Here is a 15,179-nt window from a genome sequence, read left to right on the forward strand (position 1 = left end):
GACCTGTCGGAAATTGGCATCCGTGGAAATATGCTGAACACAATTGAAAGCTATTTGTCAAATCGTACCTTCCGAGTAAAAGTCGGTAATGCACTGTCGCGTCCTTTTACGCAGGAAACTGGTGTACCCCAGGGAGGCGTGCTCAGCTGCACTCTCTTTATCGTTAAGATGAACACGCTACGTGCTTCACTGCCACCGGCCATTTCTTATTCCGTATACGTAGACGATAGACAAATAGGCTTCAAATCCTGCAACCTCACAGTATGCGAGAGACAGGTAAAGCAGGGCTTGAACAAGGTTTCCAAGTGGGCAGACGAAAACGGATTTAAAATGAACCCACACAAAAGCTCCTGTGTTCTTTTGACTAGAAAAAGAGGCCTGGTTCCAGATCCTTGTGTTCAACTGTGTGGACATCGAATACCTATCAACAAAGAACACAAATTTCTAGGTATTATACTAGACTCCAAGCTTACTTTTATGCAGCACATTAAATATCTTAAAGAAAAATGTCTAAGGACAATGAACTTACTTAAAATTCTATCCTACTCAACATGGGGTAGCGACAGGAAGTGTCTGATGAATCTTTATGAGAGCCTAATTCGATCACGATTGGACTATGGTGCCGTCGTGTATAACTCTGCTGCTCCGAGCGCAGTAAAGATCCTAGATCCTGTCCACCATCTAGGTATCCGCTTAGCCAATGGCGCTTTCAGAACAAGCCCGATTGAAAGCTTATACGCGGAATCAACTGAATGGTCCCTCCATCTACAGAGAACTTACATCAGCCTTACATATTTACTAAAAATACACTCCAATCATCAACATCCATGTTTTAACACTGTTAACGATATGACCTGCACTACACTTTTCCATAATTGCCCCTCTGTAAGAAAGCCTTTCTCGCTTCGAGTGAGGGAGCTTAGTGATGAAATGCGTGTCCCACTCTTCGAGCTTCGCCTAATGCATCCAACCAAGTTGTTACCGCCTTGGGAGTGGCAGGTCATAGAATGTGACATATCCTTCTTAGAAGTAACAAAACACGCACCAGCGATCGAAATACGGACTCATTTCCTAGAACTCCAGCACAAGCACTCCTGCGCAGAGTTCTACACAGACGCTTCGAAGTCTAATGCCGGGGTGTCCTATGCTGCCGTCGGCCCATCCTTCTCAGAATCCGATGTACTACGTCCGGAAACAAGTATATTTACGGCCCAGGCCTACGCGTTAGTGTCTGCTGTGAAGCATATAAGAAAATCAAAACTCCAAAAGTCAGTGATATATACAGACTCCCTAAGTGTCGTGAAGGCCCTCATGTCACTCTATACACACAAAAATCCAGTACTTAATGAACTATATTCCGTCTTGTATAGCGTACAAATCTAACCAGCGTATCATTATATGCTGGGTGCCTGGCCATAGGAGCATCGAGGGTAACGTTCTGGCGGACGAGATGGCCACGTCAATCGCATCGCAAGCTGTTAACCCTACCGCTGCGGTGCCTGTCACAGATCTGAGGCCTTTCTTGCGAAGGAGATTGCGAGACCACTGGCAACGCATGTGGGACGCGGAAACGGATAATAAGCTCCACCTGATAAAGCCACAGTTAGGATTCTGGCCCGCTGCTACAAAATCGCTCCGAAGAGATGTCCTATTCTGTCGTCTCAGAATAGGACACACGTTTGCCACCCATAATTTTCTACTCACCGGAAGTGAGCCCCCAACCTGTGGTAGATGCGGTGAGAGGCTGACCGTACTCCACGTCCTCCTGGAGTGTTGGGAAGCCGAATCTGAGAGAAAGAGACATTTTTCATTAGCATATCGACAGCACATTCCTCTTCATCCTGCAATGCTTCTTGGTCCAGAACCGTCTTTAACACAGACACAGTCCTAGGTTTCCTCAGAGGTATGGTCTTACATGTTATTAGTCCCACGCATTCGTAGCGCCTCCTCTCTCCAGAGGATGCCACTGCGATAATTGTTTTGCATAGCACATGCCTCCAGGCCCTTGTGTTTCAAGGGCTCTAAGGAGGCAGTAGTGCTCTAGCATTTCTTATAATCTGATATATTTTGCCTATCGTATCATTCTCTTTATCTGCATCTAAATGTTCATAGTACAAGTCATACGTCATCGCCATAATTTTATTATAAAGATTTTACGCACTTTATTGCGTATATTTTAAGGCCTCTTTAAAGCCACGTCACACCAACTTCATAGTAATCATAATTACACTGCAAACTCATTAGCACACACATGGCGCTCTTTGGCCATACCTGGCCATTGCGCCATAAAACCCCATACATCATCAATTTCCTAATTCCTTCGCTCCACCTAATTTGCTACCGTCCTCGACTGCCGTTTTCGTTCTCTTGGTACCCATTTTGTAACCCTAATGGTCGAACAGTTGTCTAACTGGAGAATTACATTAGCTGCCCAGCTTCAATTTCTTCTCTTGATGTCATTTAGAATATCGTCCCTACCCTTTTCATCTCTGATCCAAACCGCTCTCTTTCGGTCTCTTAACATTATGCCTAGCAATCATCGTTCCACCGCTCATCGCGGGGCCCTTAACTTGTTCTCAAGCTTCTTTGTCAGTCTGCAAGTCTCTGCCCCATATGTCAGCACTTGTAAAATGCACTGTTTGCACACCTTCCTTTTCAATGATAATGGTGAGCTTCCAGTCGGGAGCTGACAATGTCTGCCGTATGCGATCGAAGCCATTTTTATTCTTCTTTGAATTTTCTTCTTATGATCAGGCTCTGTGAATATTTGACCTGGGTAAACATACTTTTTTACAGACTCTAGAGCCTGACTGGCGGTCCTCAACTCTTGTTCCCTTGCCCCCGCTATTCATCATGATCTTTGTCTTCGGCATATAAATCTTCAGCCCTACTCTCACACTCTCTTTCTAAAGGTCCTCAATCATTTGTTGTAACTCGTCTGCATTGTTGCTTATTAGAACAATGTCATGGACAAACCGCACGTTGCTGAGATATTCGCCGTCGATCCTTACTCCTAAACATTCCCAGTTTAATTGATTGAATACTTCTTCTAAAGACGTAGTGGATAGCATTGGAGAGATTGTGTCTCCCTGTATGACCCTTTTTTTATAGCTACCTTCCTCATTGTCTTGTGTAGAATTAAGGTACCCGTGCAACCTCTGTAGATATTTTCCAACGTATTTACGTAAGCGTTTTGTACTCCTTGATTACGTAATGCCTCTATCACTGCTGGTATCTCTGCTGTATGAAATGCATTTTCGTAATGTATGAAAGCCATACAGAAAAGATATATATATATATATATATATATATATATATATATATATATATATATATATACACTCTGCGGATTTCTCGATAACCTGATTATCGTCCATACCCGATCAAAAATGCTCACGCATGCTCACACATAGATCACACATTCGTGTGATCTATTGCAGAGTATCTCTTCCTGAAGGCAGCCTGTTCCCTTGGTTGACTAAAGTCCAGTGTTGCCCTTATTATTTTGGAGATTATTTTGGTAAATATTTTTATAATACTGAAAGTAAGCTAATCGGCCTATAATTTTTCAATTCTGTAGCATTTCCCTTTTTGGGCATCAGTATAATGCTTGCGTTCTTCCAGTTTTCTGAAACCCTTGCAGTCGATAGGACCCTGCAGTCGTCCTCAATTTAAGTAGAACCCTTTTCACAAGCCTCCAGATTTCTGCCCAGTAGGTGAGTGCTGGTAAGTCACAGCTGTTATACACTTCTCTATTCAGGGATAATGGCAACCTGCTGTTCATGATCTGAGGATGCCTGGAAAAGGCACCATAACCCATTCTTAGTCTTCTGATTATTTCAGTCTCATGATCCGGATTTGCGGTCACTACCTGCCCTAAATAGACGTATTCCCTTACCACTTCCAGTGCCTCGTTACCTGTCGTAAACTGCTGTTAAACAATTTTATTAGTTTTCTGCTGATTAATTTTTAGACCCACCCTTCTGATTTGCCTGTCCAGGTCAGTGAGCATGCATTGCGATTGGTCCCCTCAGTTACTAAGCAAGGCAATATCAGCAGCTAATCGCATGTTACTAAGGCATTCTCCATTAACTCTTCTTCCCAGTTCTTCCCAATTCAAGTCTCTGAATACCTCCTGTAAACAAGTTGTCAACAACATTGAAGAGATCGTACGTCCCTGCCTGACGCCCTTCTTTATTGGGGTTTTGTTGCGTTCCTTATGCAGGACTACGGTGGCTGTGGATCCGCTATAGATATATTTCAGTACTTTTACATACGTGTCACCTACACCCTGATTCCGTAATGCCTGCTTGACTGCTGAGGTTTCGACTGAATCAAACGCTTTCTCGTAATCGATGAAAGCTATATGTAAGGGTTCTTTATATTCCGCACATTTCTCTATCACATGATCGATAGTGTGAATGTGGTCTGTTGTTGAGTAGCCTTTACGAAATCTTGCCTGGTCCTTTGGTTGACAGAAGCCTACGGTGTTCCTGATTCTATTTGCGATTACATCAGTAAGTACTGTGTAGGCAACGGACAGTAAGCTAATCGGTCTGTAATTTTTGGTGTCTTCAGCGTCCCCTTTTTTATGGTTTAAGATTATGTTGGTGTTCTTCCAAGATTCCGGTACGCTCGAGGCCACGAGGCATTGCGTATACAGGGTGGCCAGTTTTTCTGAAACAATTTGCCCACCATCCTTCAACAAATCTGCTGTTACCTGATACTCACCAGCTGTCTTGCCCCTTTGCATAGCTCCCAAGGCTTTCTTTACTTCATCCGGCGTTACTTGTGGGATGTGAAATTCCTCTAGACTATTTCCTCTTCCATTATCCTCATGGTTGCCACTGGTTCTGTATAAACCTCTGTAGAACTCCTCGGTCACCTGAAGTGTCTTATATATATTAGTATTGACATAGCCGGCTTTGTCGCTTAACGCATACATCTGATTCTTGCCTATTCCTAGTTTCTTCTTCACTGCTTTTAGGCTTCCTCCGTCCCTGACAGCAGGCTTAATTCTATCCATAATATACCTCCTTATGTAAGCTATCTTACGCTTGTTGATTAAATTGGAAAGCTCTGCCAGTTCTATTCTAGCTGTAGGGTTAGAGGGTTTCATACATTAACGTTTCTTAATCAGATATTTCGTCTCCTGCGATAGCTTACCGGTATCCTGTCTAACGAAGTTACCACCGACTTCTAATGCACCCTCTTAAATGATGCCCTTAAGATTGTCGCTCATTGCTTCAACACTAAGGTCCTCTTCCTGATTTTAAAAGCTTGATCCGGAATTCCTTCGATCTGGAATTCCTCATTCGGTTCACATCACATGAAGACATCATCATCATCATCATCATCATCATCATCATCAGCCTAGTTACGCCCACTGCAGGGCAAAGGCCTCTCCCATACTTCTCCAACTACCCCGGTCATGTACTAATTGTGGCCATGTTGTCCCTGCAAACGTCTTAATTTCATCCGCCCACCTAACTTTCTGCCGCCCCCTGCTACGCTTCCCTTGCCTTGGAATCCAGTCCGTAACCCTTAATGACCATCGGTTATCTTCCCTCCTCATTACACGTCCTGCCCATGCCCATTTCTTTTTCTTGATTTCAACTAAGATGTCGTTTACCCGCGTTTGTTGCCTCACCCAATCTGCTCTTTTCTTATCCCTTAACGTTACACCCATCATTCTTCTTTCCATAGCTCGTTGCGTCGTCCTCAATTTCAGCAGAACCCTTTTCGTAAGCCTCCAGGTTTCTGCCCCATATGTGAGTACTGGTAACACATAGCTGTTATACACTTTCCTTTTGAGGGATAGTGGTAACCTGCTGTTCATGATTTGAGAATGCCTGCCAAACGCATTCCAGCCCATTCTTATTCTTCTGGTTATTTCAGTCTCATGATCCGGATCCGTGGTCACTACCTGCCCTAAGTAGATGTATTCCCTTACCACTTCCAGTGCTTCGCTACCTATCGTAAACTGCTGTTCTCTTCCGAGACTGTTAAACAATACTTTAGTTTTCTGCAAATTAATTTTCAGAACCGCCCTTCTGCTTTGCCTCTCCAGGTCAGTGAGCATGCATTGCAATTGGTCTCCTGAGTTACTAAGCAAGGCAATATCATCAGCGAATCGTAAGTTGCTAAGGTATTCTCCATCAACTTTTATCCCCAATTCTTCCCACTCCAGGCCTCTGAATACCTCCTGTAAACATGCTGTGAATAGCATTGGAGATATCGTATCTCCCTGTCTGACGCCTTTCTTTATAGGGATTTTGTTACTTTCTTTGTGGAGGACTACGGTGGCTGTGGAGCCGCTATAGATATCTTCCAGTATTTTTACATATGGCTCATCTACACCCTGATTCCGTAATGCCTCCATGACTGCTGAGGTTTCGACTGAATCAAACGCTTTCTCGTAATCAATGAAAGCTATATATAAGGGTTGGTTATATTCTGCACATTTCTCTATCACTTGATTGACAGTGTGAATATGGTCTATTGTTGAGTAGCCTTTACGGAATCCTGCCTGGTCCTTTGGTTGACAGAAGTCTAAGGTGTTCCTGATTCTATTTGCGATTACCTTAGTAAATACTTTGTAGGCAACGGACAGTAAGCTGATCGGTCTATAATTTTTCAAGTCTTTGGCGTCCCCTTTCTTATGGATTAGGATTATGTTAGCGTTCTTCCAAGATTCCGGCACGCTCGAGGTTATGAGGCATTGCGTATACAGGGTGGCCAGTTTCTCTAGAACAATCTGACCACCATCCTTCAACAAATCTGCTGTTACCCAATCCTCCCCAGCTGCCTTCCCCCTTTGCATAGCTCCTAAGGCTTTCTTTACTTCTTCTGGCGTTACCTGTGGGATTTCGAATTCCTCTAGGCTATTCTCTCTTCCACTATCGTCGTGGGTACCACTGGTACTGTATAAATCTCTATAGAACTCCTCAGCCACTTCAACTATCTCATCCATATTTGTAACGATATTTCCCGCTTTGTCTCTTAACGCACACATCTGATTCTTGCCTATTCCTAGTTTCTTCTTCACTGTTTTTAGGCTTCCTCCATTCCTGAGAGCCTGTTCAATTCTATCCATATTATAGTTTCTGATGTCCGCTGTCTTACGCTTGTTGATTAACTTAGAAAGTTCTGCCAGTTCTATTCTAGCTGTAGGGTTAGAGGCTTTCATACATTGGCGTTTCTTGATCAGATCTTTCGTCTCCTGCGATAGCTTACTGGTTTCCTGTATAACGGCGTTACCACCGACTTCTATTGCGCACTTCTTAATGATGCCCATAAGATTGTCGTTCATTGCTGCAACACTAAGGTCCTCTTCCTGAGTTAAAGCCGAGTACCTGTTCTGTAGCTTGATCCGGAATTCCTCTAGTTTCCCTCTTACCGCTAACTCATTGATTGGCTTCTTGTGTACCAATTTCTTCCGTTCCCTCCTCAAGTCTAGGCTAATTCGAGTTCTTACCATTCTATGGTCACTGCAGCGTACCTTGCCGAGCACGTCTACATCTTGTATGATGCCAGGGTTCGCGCAGAGTATGAATTCGATTTCATTTCTAGTCTCACCATTCGGGCTCCTCCACGTCCACTTTCGACTAACCCGCTTTCGGAAAAGGGTGTTCATTATCCGCATATTATTCTGTTCTGCAAACTCTACTAATAATTCTCCTCTGCTATTCCTAGAGCCTATGCCATATTCCCCCACTGACTTGTCTCCAGCCTGCTTCTTGCCTACCCTGGCATTGAAGTCGCCCATCAGTATAGTGTATTTTGTTTTGACTTTACCCATCGCCGATTCCACGTCTTCATAAAAGCTTTCGACTTCCTGGTCATCATGACTGCATGTAGGGGCATAGACTTGTACCACCTTCAATTTGTACCTCTTATTAAGCTTCACAACAAGACCTGCCACCCTCTCGTTAATGCTATAGAATTCCTGTATGTCACCAGCTATTTCCTTATTAATCAGGAATCCGACTCCTAGTTCTCGTCTCTCCGCTAAGCCCCGGTAGCAGAGGACGTATCCGCTTTTTAGCACTGTATATGCTTCTTTTGTCCTCCTAACCTCACTGAGCCCTATTATATCCCATTTACTACCCTCTAATTCCTCCAATAACACTGCTAGACTCGCCTCGCTAGATAGCGTTCTAACGTTAAACGTTGCCAGGTTCAGATTCCAATGGCGGCCTGTCCGGAGCCAGGTATTCTTAGCACCCTCTGCAGCGTCACAGATCTGACCGCCGCCGTGGTCAGTTGCTTCGCGGCTGCTGGGGACTGAGGGCCGGGGTTTGATTGCTGTATTCATATAGGAGGTTGTGGCCCAGTACTGCACCAGGGTGGCAAATCCTGCTCTGGTGAGAGAGCGCGTTACCGGTTCTGGTCACCGGGATCAGGCCGCACTCCAGGCCTGTTTGTGCAATTTTCTCAACACACGTTTTTTTTTGTATTTTCCTTTGGAGAATTGCGCTGCACCGGGATTTGAATCACATGAAGACAACTCATCCTTAATACCATCCGAGATTCACCAGTTATTAAAGGAACCTCTCAAAACTTCGAATACAATAAAGATTTACCACCCTAATATAAATATTAAAGGCCAAGGATAGTTACAATAACCATGAGCTTTTTCATAAGACATAAGAATAAAGTAGTGAAATGTACAGTAGCCATAGTACGTTCTGTGAAATTTACTTCAAGAAATTGGGTTGGGCTTAACTAAGGTTAAGCGTGGATATCTCGAAGCGAAATGGTTCTGTGATGCTCACGGTTTAGCTTATGGTTATGCCTTTGGATATGCTTACCGTTTAACTTATGGATAAGCTTATGGTTTAAGTTATGGATGTGCTTACAGTTTAGCTTATGGTTATGCTTTATGTTTAGCCTTTGGATATGCTTACGGTTTAACTTATGGATAAGCTTATGGTTTAATTTATGGATGTGCTTACGGTTTAGCTTATGGTTATGCTTTAGCCTATGGTTATGCTCACCGTTTAACTTATGTATATGCTTTGGTTAGCTTATGGTTATGCTATACGTGTGCCTTGGGTAGTTTTGCAAATTGCTTATCCATGATATATACCATAAGTTATGCAGGATAATTAAACTTCTTTATTCATCATTGTTGGGCACATTGTCTTGCGATTTCTGTAGAGCCATAAACACAGCTCTCTGTATCGGTAGTATAGCTCTCTTCTCCTTCCATGTTGAATGCGCACGCCTATTATCTGGCAAGCGGTTATATAGTCGGCCTCCGCGATAAACACGCGCTTGCGGTGAACGTCAAACCATGACGCATAGCAGTGGCCAGCTGCGCCGACTCCGAGCACGCTTACGGAGCCAATTTCGACATAAGCCAGCTCGCGAAGAGCGGTGTTTTGACTAGCGTAGGGAAGCTTTTCGCTTCGACATACTTTATTTATTTAATTTTTATTTTGTGATACTGTCAATCCCATCAGGGATTTTTACAGAAGTGGGTTTGAAGGGTCTGTAGACATAGTAATACAGGCATTTACATAAGCATACAAAAGGGCACTTGGCAAGAGTAGAGTTTCATGGACCTATGTTAACAGCAATAAGTATGGCAAAAACATAACGCACGAAGAGCTTATTTCAATTACATATGATGTTTTGCAAAGAGACAAAAAGGAAGAAGGCTAAGCATATGGTTATACAATTGATAGCACCATACATCATTTCACATCGCACATTTCTAAAAACATTTGGTAATTAATACAATGAAAAAAACAATGTTGATAACATCATTTAGTATTGATTGACAGTACTGTTGCGCCAACGATTTCAACAAATTTGCCAACAGTGGGCTGTGCGACTAACGACTGGGCTAAAGCATTCCAATCGCGAAGTGCTCGCGGGAAGAAGGAAAAGCTGAATGTATTGTTAGTGCGAGAATATTCTTGGAGTGTTAGGTGATGCTTGTGACGGGTTTCTCTGGATGTGTTATAGGAAATATAGGTGTTAGAATCCACATGTACCTTATTATGCAGGATGAGATACAAAAATTTGAGTCGGTACAGCATCGCACGACTGCTTAGTGTGTGAAGGCCGATTTCGGATAGCATCTGAGTAGGCGAGTCGGTGCGCCAAAATCGGTTACAGATAAACCGCGCGGCTTTTCGTTGGACAGCCTCAAGAGTGGTAATTTGATTTTGGGCAGAGGGAAACCACGCCACGTTCGCATATTCTAAGATAGGACGTATGATTGTAACATAGGCCAAGAGCTTGGCCTCCTTCGTAGAGTATCGCAGGGTCCGTTTTAAGAACGTAAGCTTTCGCATCGCTTTGCTTGCTACGTGCTCTACATGAGCCGACCATCCTAAGTCTGATGATATGATGACGCCCAAGTACTTGTATTGAGTGCCAGTGTTAAGTATAGTATTAGCACAGCCGTATGAAAAAGTAACCTTGGATTTCTTTTTTGTTACTGACATTGAAACTGTTTTATCGAAGTTGATGACGATTTGCCAGTCTTTACACCATTGGACTATCAAAGAAAAATCCTTGTTAAGAATAATTTGGTCTTGCCGGTTTACAACCGTTGTTGCTTCCTTTAGTAATCTGTTTGAGTTTATTTTTTTGGCAGAAGTCTGGAACTGGGCATCATTTGTTAGATTTCAGCAATCTTTTTATTCTACGTTTTAAATGAATTACGTCACGTGTAATCCATGGGTTGTGCTTATTGGTGTTCTTTTGTATTTGTGGGACAAATTGCCTTAAGCAGTGCATAACATGTGCTTTGAACAGCAACCAAATTTCGTCCATATTGGCCGAGCCCTTTCGGATTAGCTCGTTAAAGTCGTAGTACACGTGTGCAAGGTAGGTCATAATGGCGTCATCGTCTGCTTTGTTAAATGCGTACACGCGCTTTCTAGTGTTACGTTGGCGGATTCGGTTTGGAATGGTGAACGTGCAAAAAACCATGTAATGATCCGCTAGTCCTTCAAGAATTTTGACTTTGTTATCTTCTTTGGAAAAGAAATCGCCTATGAAAATAAGGCCTAAAAATGGAGCTTGAAGTGCCCTGGACACGGGTGGGCTTGGATACTATTTCGGTCAGGTTGAAGGTAAACAGAAAGCTCAGCAAGGTATTATTTGTTACATTGGATGGGCTCAGTGAGTCCCAGTTAATCTCTGGAAGATTAAAATCTCCTCCCATTATTATGGCGTTCCCCAGCACGTGTTGATACATGTATTCTAGAAGCTGCTCGAGATACGAGACTTCGGCTTGGGGTGGTCTGTAGTCGGCGCCAGCATAGACGTGGGTCTGGCCCAGCTGAATTCTACACCAGACCGCCTCCACACCACGGACATCTGGCATCACTGAGTAATTTATGCCTTGGCCTATGAGCAAAGCAACACCACCACCTCTAGTTGTTCGGTCTTTTCGGACAATGGAGTAGCCCGGAGGGGCTACTTCACGGTTCGCGATGTCAACGTGCAGCCATGTCTCAGTCACACAGATAATGTCAGGTACAAGAGCGATCAGAATCGCCTCTAGCTGTTCGATTTTGTTCAACAGGCTGCGCGCATTAACATTGAGAAGAACTAGGGACGGCGGTTTCGAGTTCGCGTGGCTGGTTCGTTGTGCATGCTTTCGTTTTTTTTCAACTTCCACTATGTCTTTCGCTTGATCATGCCAGGTGTACAGACGATTATTTATGTTGAATTTATCGTAGGACAAAAAAACTCTTTCTGGTCTCGATGTACTTTCGTTCTTTCCCATAGCTTCTTTCTAATTTGTCTTACTACAGGCGAATAATCCTCACTAATTGAATATTCAGTTCTTTTCAGCTTTCTGCAATTGCTAAGTATGTTAGCTTTATCCCGGTAGTCAAATAACTTCAAAATGACAGGTCTCTGCTTGGGATTATCAATCGTTTGTTTTCGCCCAAGACGGTGGATTCTTTCGATGCCAGCCGTTTTTATTAATACCGTATCTTCAAAGATTGTTTTCTCAGATCTTGGTGGCTCTCTCAGCAGATCTTGGTGGCTCTCATTTTCGATTTCCTTAACACCGTATACGACAAGATTAGACCTGCGGCCTCTGTTATCTAATTTGTCGACTTTCTTAGTCAAGGACAGTACCAGGTGATCGAGTTTGTCAACCCTTTCCACGCATTCGAAGATCTGCTTTTCCATTTTGCCTATTTTTTCCAGCTTTTTATCTATCGCTCCAAGTTTTTGATTGGTCACCAGTTCTTCATTCTTTATCTCTTGGATGTCTTTTGCAATAATTTTGAGCTGCTGTTCAATCGTAATGTCCCCGGGCCCAGGATTAGTCTCGACGTCCCCTGCCAGTAACAACAGGAACCGCAAGGAATTCGACAGATCACAGAACCACTCAAGCAAAGCGTGTGGGCACGGCAGCAAAACAAGACGAACATTACTGCTACGAAAGGATTTGCCGAACCGCTTCCTCACCTGGATGGCAAACAAGAATGGATTTGACCGATGCATCTCGGCACTGCTGCCGCGCCCACTGAAGGATCCCTCGCAGAAGCAGGTCCTTAAATAGCATTCCCGTGACGTCATGGCCTTGTGCTCTGATAGAGTTGAACTGGTCGGGGGCAAGTAGCCTCTGGCACCATCTGGTGTCCGACGATAAGGCCAGTGACGTCCGGGGATATCAGGTAGGCGGAACAGTTGCGTCGACGAATTCCCTGGTGAAGGTCCGGTTACAGTGAGCAGCAAACCAAGCGTAACCTGGATGGCAAACAAGAATGGATTTGACCGATGCCTCTCGGCACTGCTGCCGCGCCCACTGAAGGATCCCTCGCAGAAGCAGGTCCTTAAATAGCATTCCTGTGACGTCATGACCTTGTGCTCTGATAGAGTTGAACTGGTCGGAGGCAAGTAGCCTTTGGCACCATCTGGTGTCCGACGATAAGGCCAGTCACGTCCGGGGATATCAGGTAGGCGGAACAGTTGCGTCGACGAATTCCCTGGTGAAGGTCCGGTTACAGTGAGCAGCAAACCAAGCGTAACATGGATGGCAAACAAGAATAGATTTGACCTATGCATCTCGGCACTGCTGCCGCGCCCACTCGGTACGATATCTTCCGACCACTGGTACGATATCTTTGGGCAGGGTTCAGTCATACAAGAAGAAACATACATAGCAGTAGTAATAAGTATGCCTGCGTGAAACCTAGAAAGAAATTGAAGGATAAGAAATATTTGTTTTGCCTCCGTGTGCTGATACAATAAAGACAAATTTATTAACAAATCGCGTAATCGCGCGTTCGTGCGGAAGAGCACGTGAGTTTCTAGAACGAACGAGCAGAACTGAAGACGAAGGATGAGTACGCAGTTGGGATGGTCGTGGTTCTTTTGTTCTGTTCTAGCGACGAATGCACAAGCACTGCAAGCTACCTGCGCCATTACCTAGCAAGTGATCTCCAACCAAAAAGAAGTATTCAGTGCAAGTACAGAACGGACATTTATTGCGAGTGTCACAATGCAGACTTTTGATCGCGTTCTATCCAGATTCGGATCGAATTTCTGGTCGCATTGGGCTTCCTTGCTCAATTTGCGGACGGGAGCCAATCGCGGTCGAAAATTTCGATCCAGAACGGGCTTCATCGCGATCAAAAGTGGCCGTGCGACAGTGGTGGGACTCCACGCCCATCTTTTTTTAGAGAATGAACCAACTAGCACATCCAAAGTATTATTTACATGCATGCGCCGATTACTGATGCGTAGCAGAACTTAATTCTCTACAACTGTAGGTGCTGTCACCATTGAGTGCCCGTAGGCTCCCCCTGGAGCACACATACTACACCTGCACCCAACACACGTTGTTCTGTCCTTTGAAGCAATTACGCGAAAATTTCTGCCACAGTAACGCACCACAAAAACACGACGCTGAACAGGACTACGTGCGTACTTCTTATATGAGCAGTCCATGCGCCTTGAATTTGCCCCTCTGTTCGAAGGCGAAGTGCTGTCACGATGTGCACTCTGGGCACGCCATTGCATCTAAGTAATGGATGGACGTTGTTGAAGATAGATTCCGCCGAAAGAAAAAGTGTCCACTTTATCACTGTTCAGGCCGAAAGGAAGCTTTTTTGTACTTTGCCACGAATAAGGGCCGTCGTAGACACAGTACGCGCACGGTCACAAAGAAACACCGATGTTGTAGGCCACTGCAGCCTTTCTCGCGCAAGTTGCGTCGCCTTCACTCCGGACGTTCACTTTGCGTGGATGACCATAAAAGTGCATGAAAATAATGGGGCGCGGAAACTAAACGCAGCCGAAACAATCTAACAACATAAAACTTTAACGCTGTCACGCTCAACACGCACAGCACCCCGCGGCACCTGTCGGTGTAAATCATTTCAATTTCGGATTCGTTTTCAAAGCATAAAAACAAATCTTTTAAACTACCAGTGTACATTGCCTTTTAAGCTATTCATTTTACGTTACCTCTAAGCCATTTTCTGTGTATACGGGTAGTTTCACTGGAAATTTATTCGCGTGAACATTATATGATATCGAATTAATTGTAATGACAAGGGTGAACCCGTAACTGCGCGTAACTATATATAACGGATAAGTGAATACGTTTTCTCTCTCTTTTTGTTTTTTTACTTGGATTTTTTTGTAAAAAAAGAAAGGCGGCCCTTCCTAATAGTGTAAGGTGCTAAGATGCTTGCAAGTTTGTCTTTTCTTTTATGTATCGAGGAGAGACAGAGAGCAAAAAGTCTTAATTGACATTTTCAAGAAGTTCACAATGCTCGTATTTCTGAAGTGTTATGCTGACGCCAATTTTAAATCGCTTGGACGAACGACAGATACAGAAGCACTTCCATATTAGCTTTCTAAACGTGGGGAAGTATCGACGAAACCTCGAAATTTCACTTCATAGAATTACGAAGGCATACGGGAATGTGAGCGCCATTATAAAACCAGAGTCTCAAAGAGCTGCTGGTTTACACTATACCGCCAAGACTGGCATCACCAATTGCAACGGTTGGTAAAATTCACCAACACAGAAAAAATGTGGCCGATAATGCGAGAGCCGGTTCGTCGTGCTTAGAAGGCTGCACTTTTAAAGCATAGTTGGCAAAGATACCGCGAGCAGGATACCGTGATAATAAGATAATAAAAGAAGTCTTTGCAGGTTACACTGCAATTAGCGTCGTCATGAC

The 15,179-nt window shown here is 44.0% G+C and overlaps 1 protein-coding gene across 2 annotated transcripts in view; it reads left to right on the plus strand.

The window, feature by feature from the left end:
• The window catches only part of LOC142558612 (agrin-like), a 521,743-nt gene that overhangs the window by 311,799 nt on the left and 194,765 nt on the right, over positions 1–15,179 (plus strand). The window lies entirely within an intron of this gene.

The sequence above is a fragment of the Dermacentor variabilis genome, chromosome 9 (genome assembly GCF_050947875.1).
Source record: "Dermacentor variabilis isolate Ectoservices chromosome 9, ASM5094787v1, whole genome shotgun sequence".
NCBI classification, from domain to species: domain Eukaryota; kingdom Metazoa; phylum Arthropoda; class Arachnida; order Ixodida; family Ixodidae; genus Dermacentor; species Dermacentor variabilis.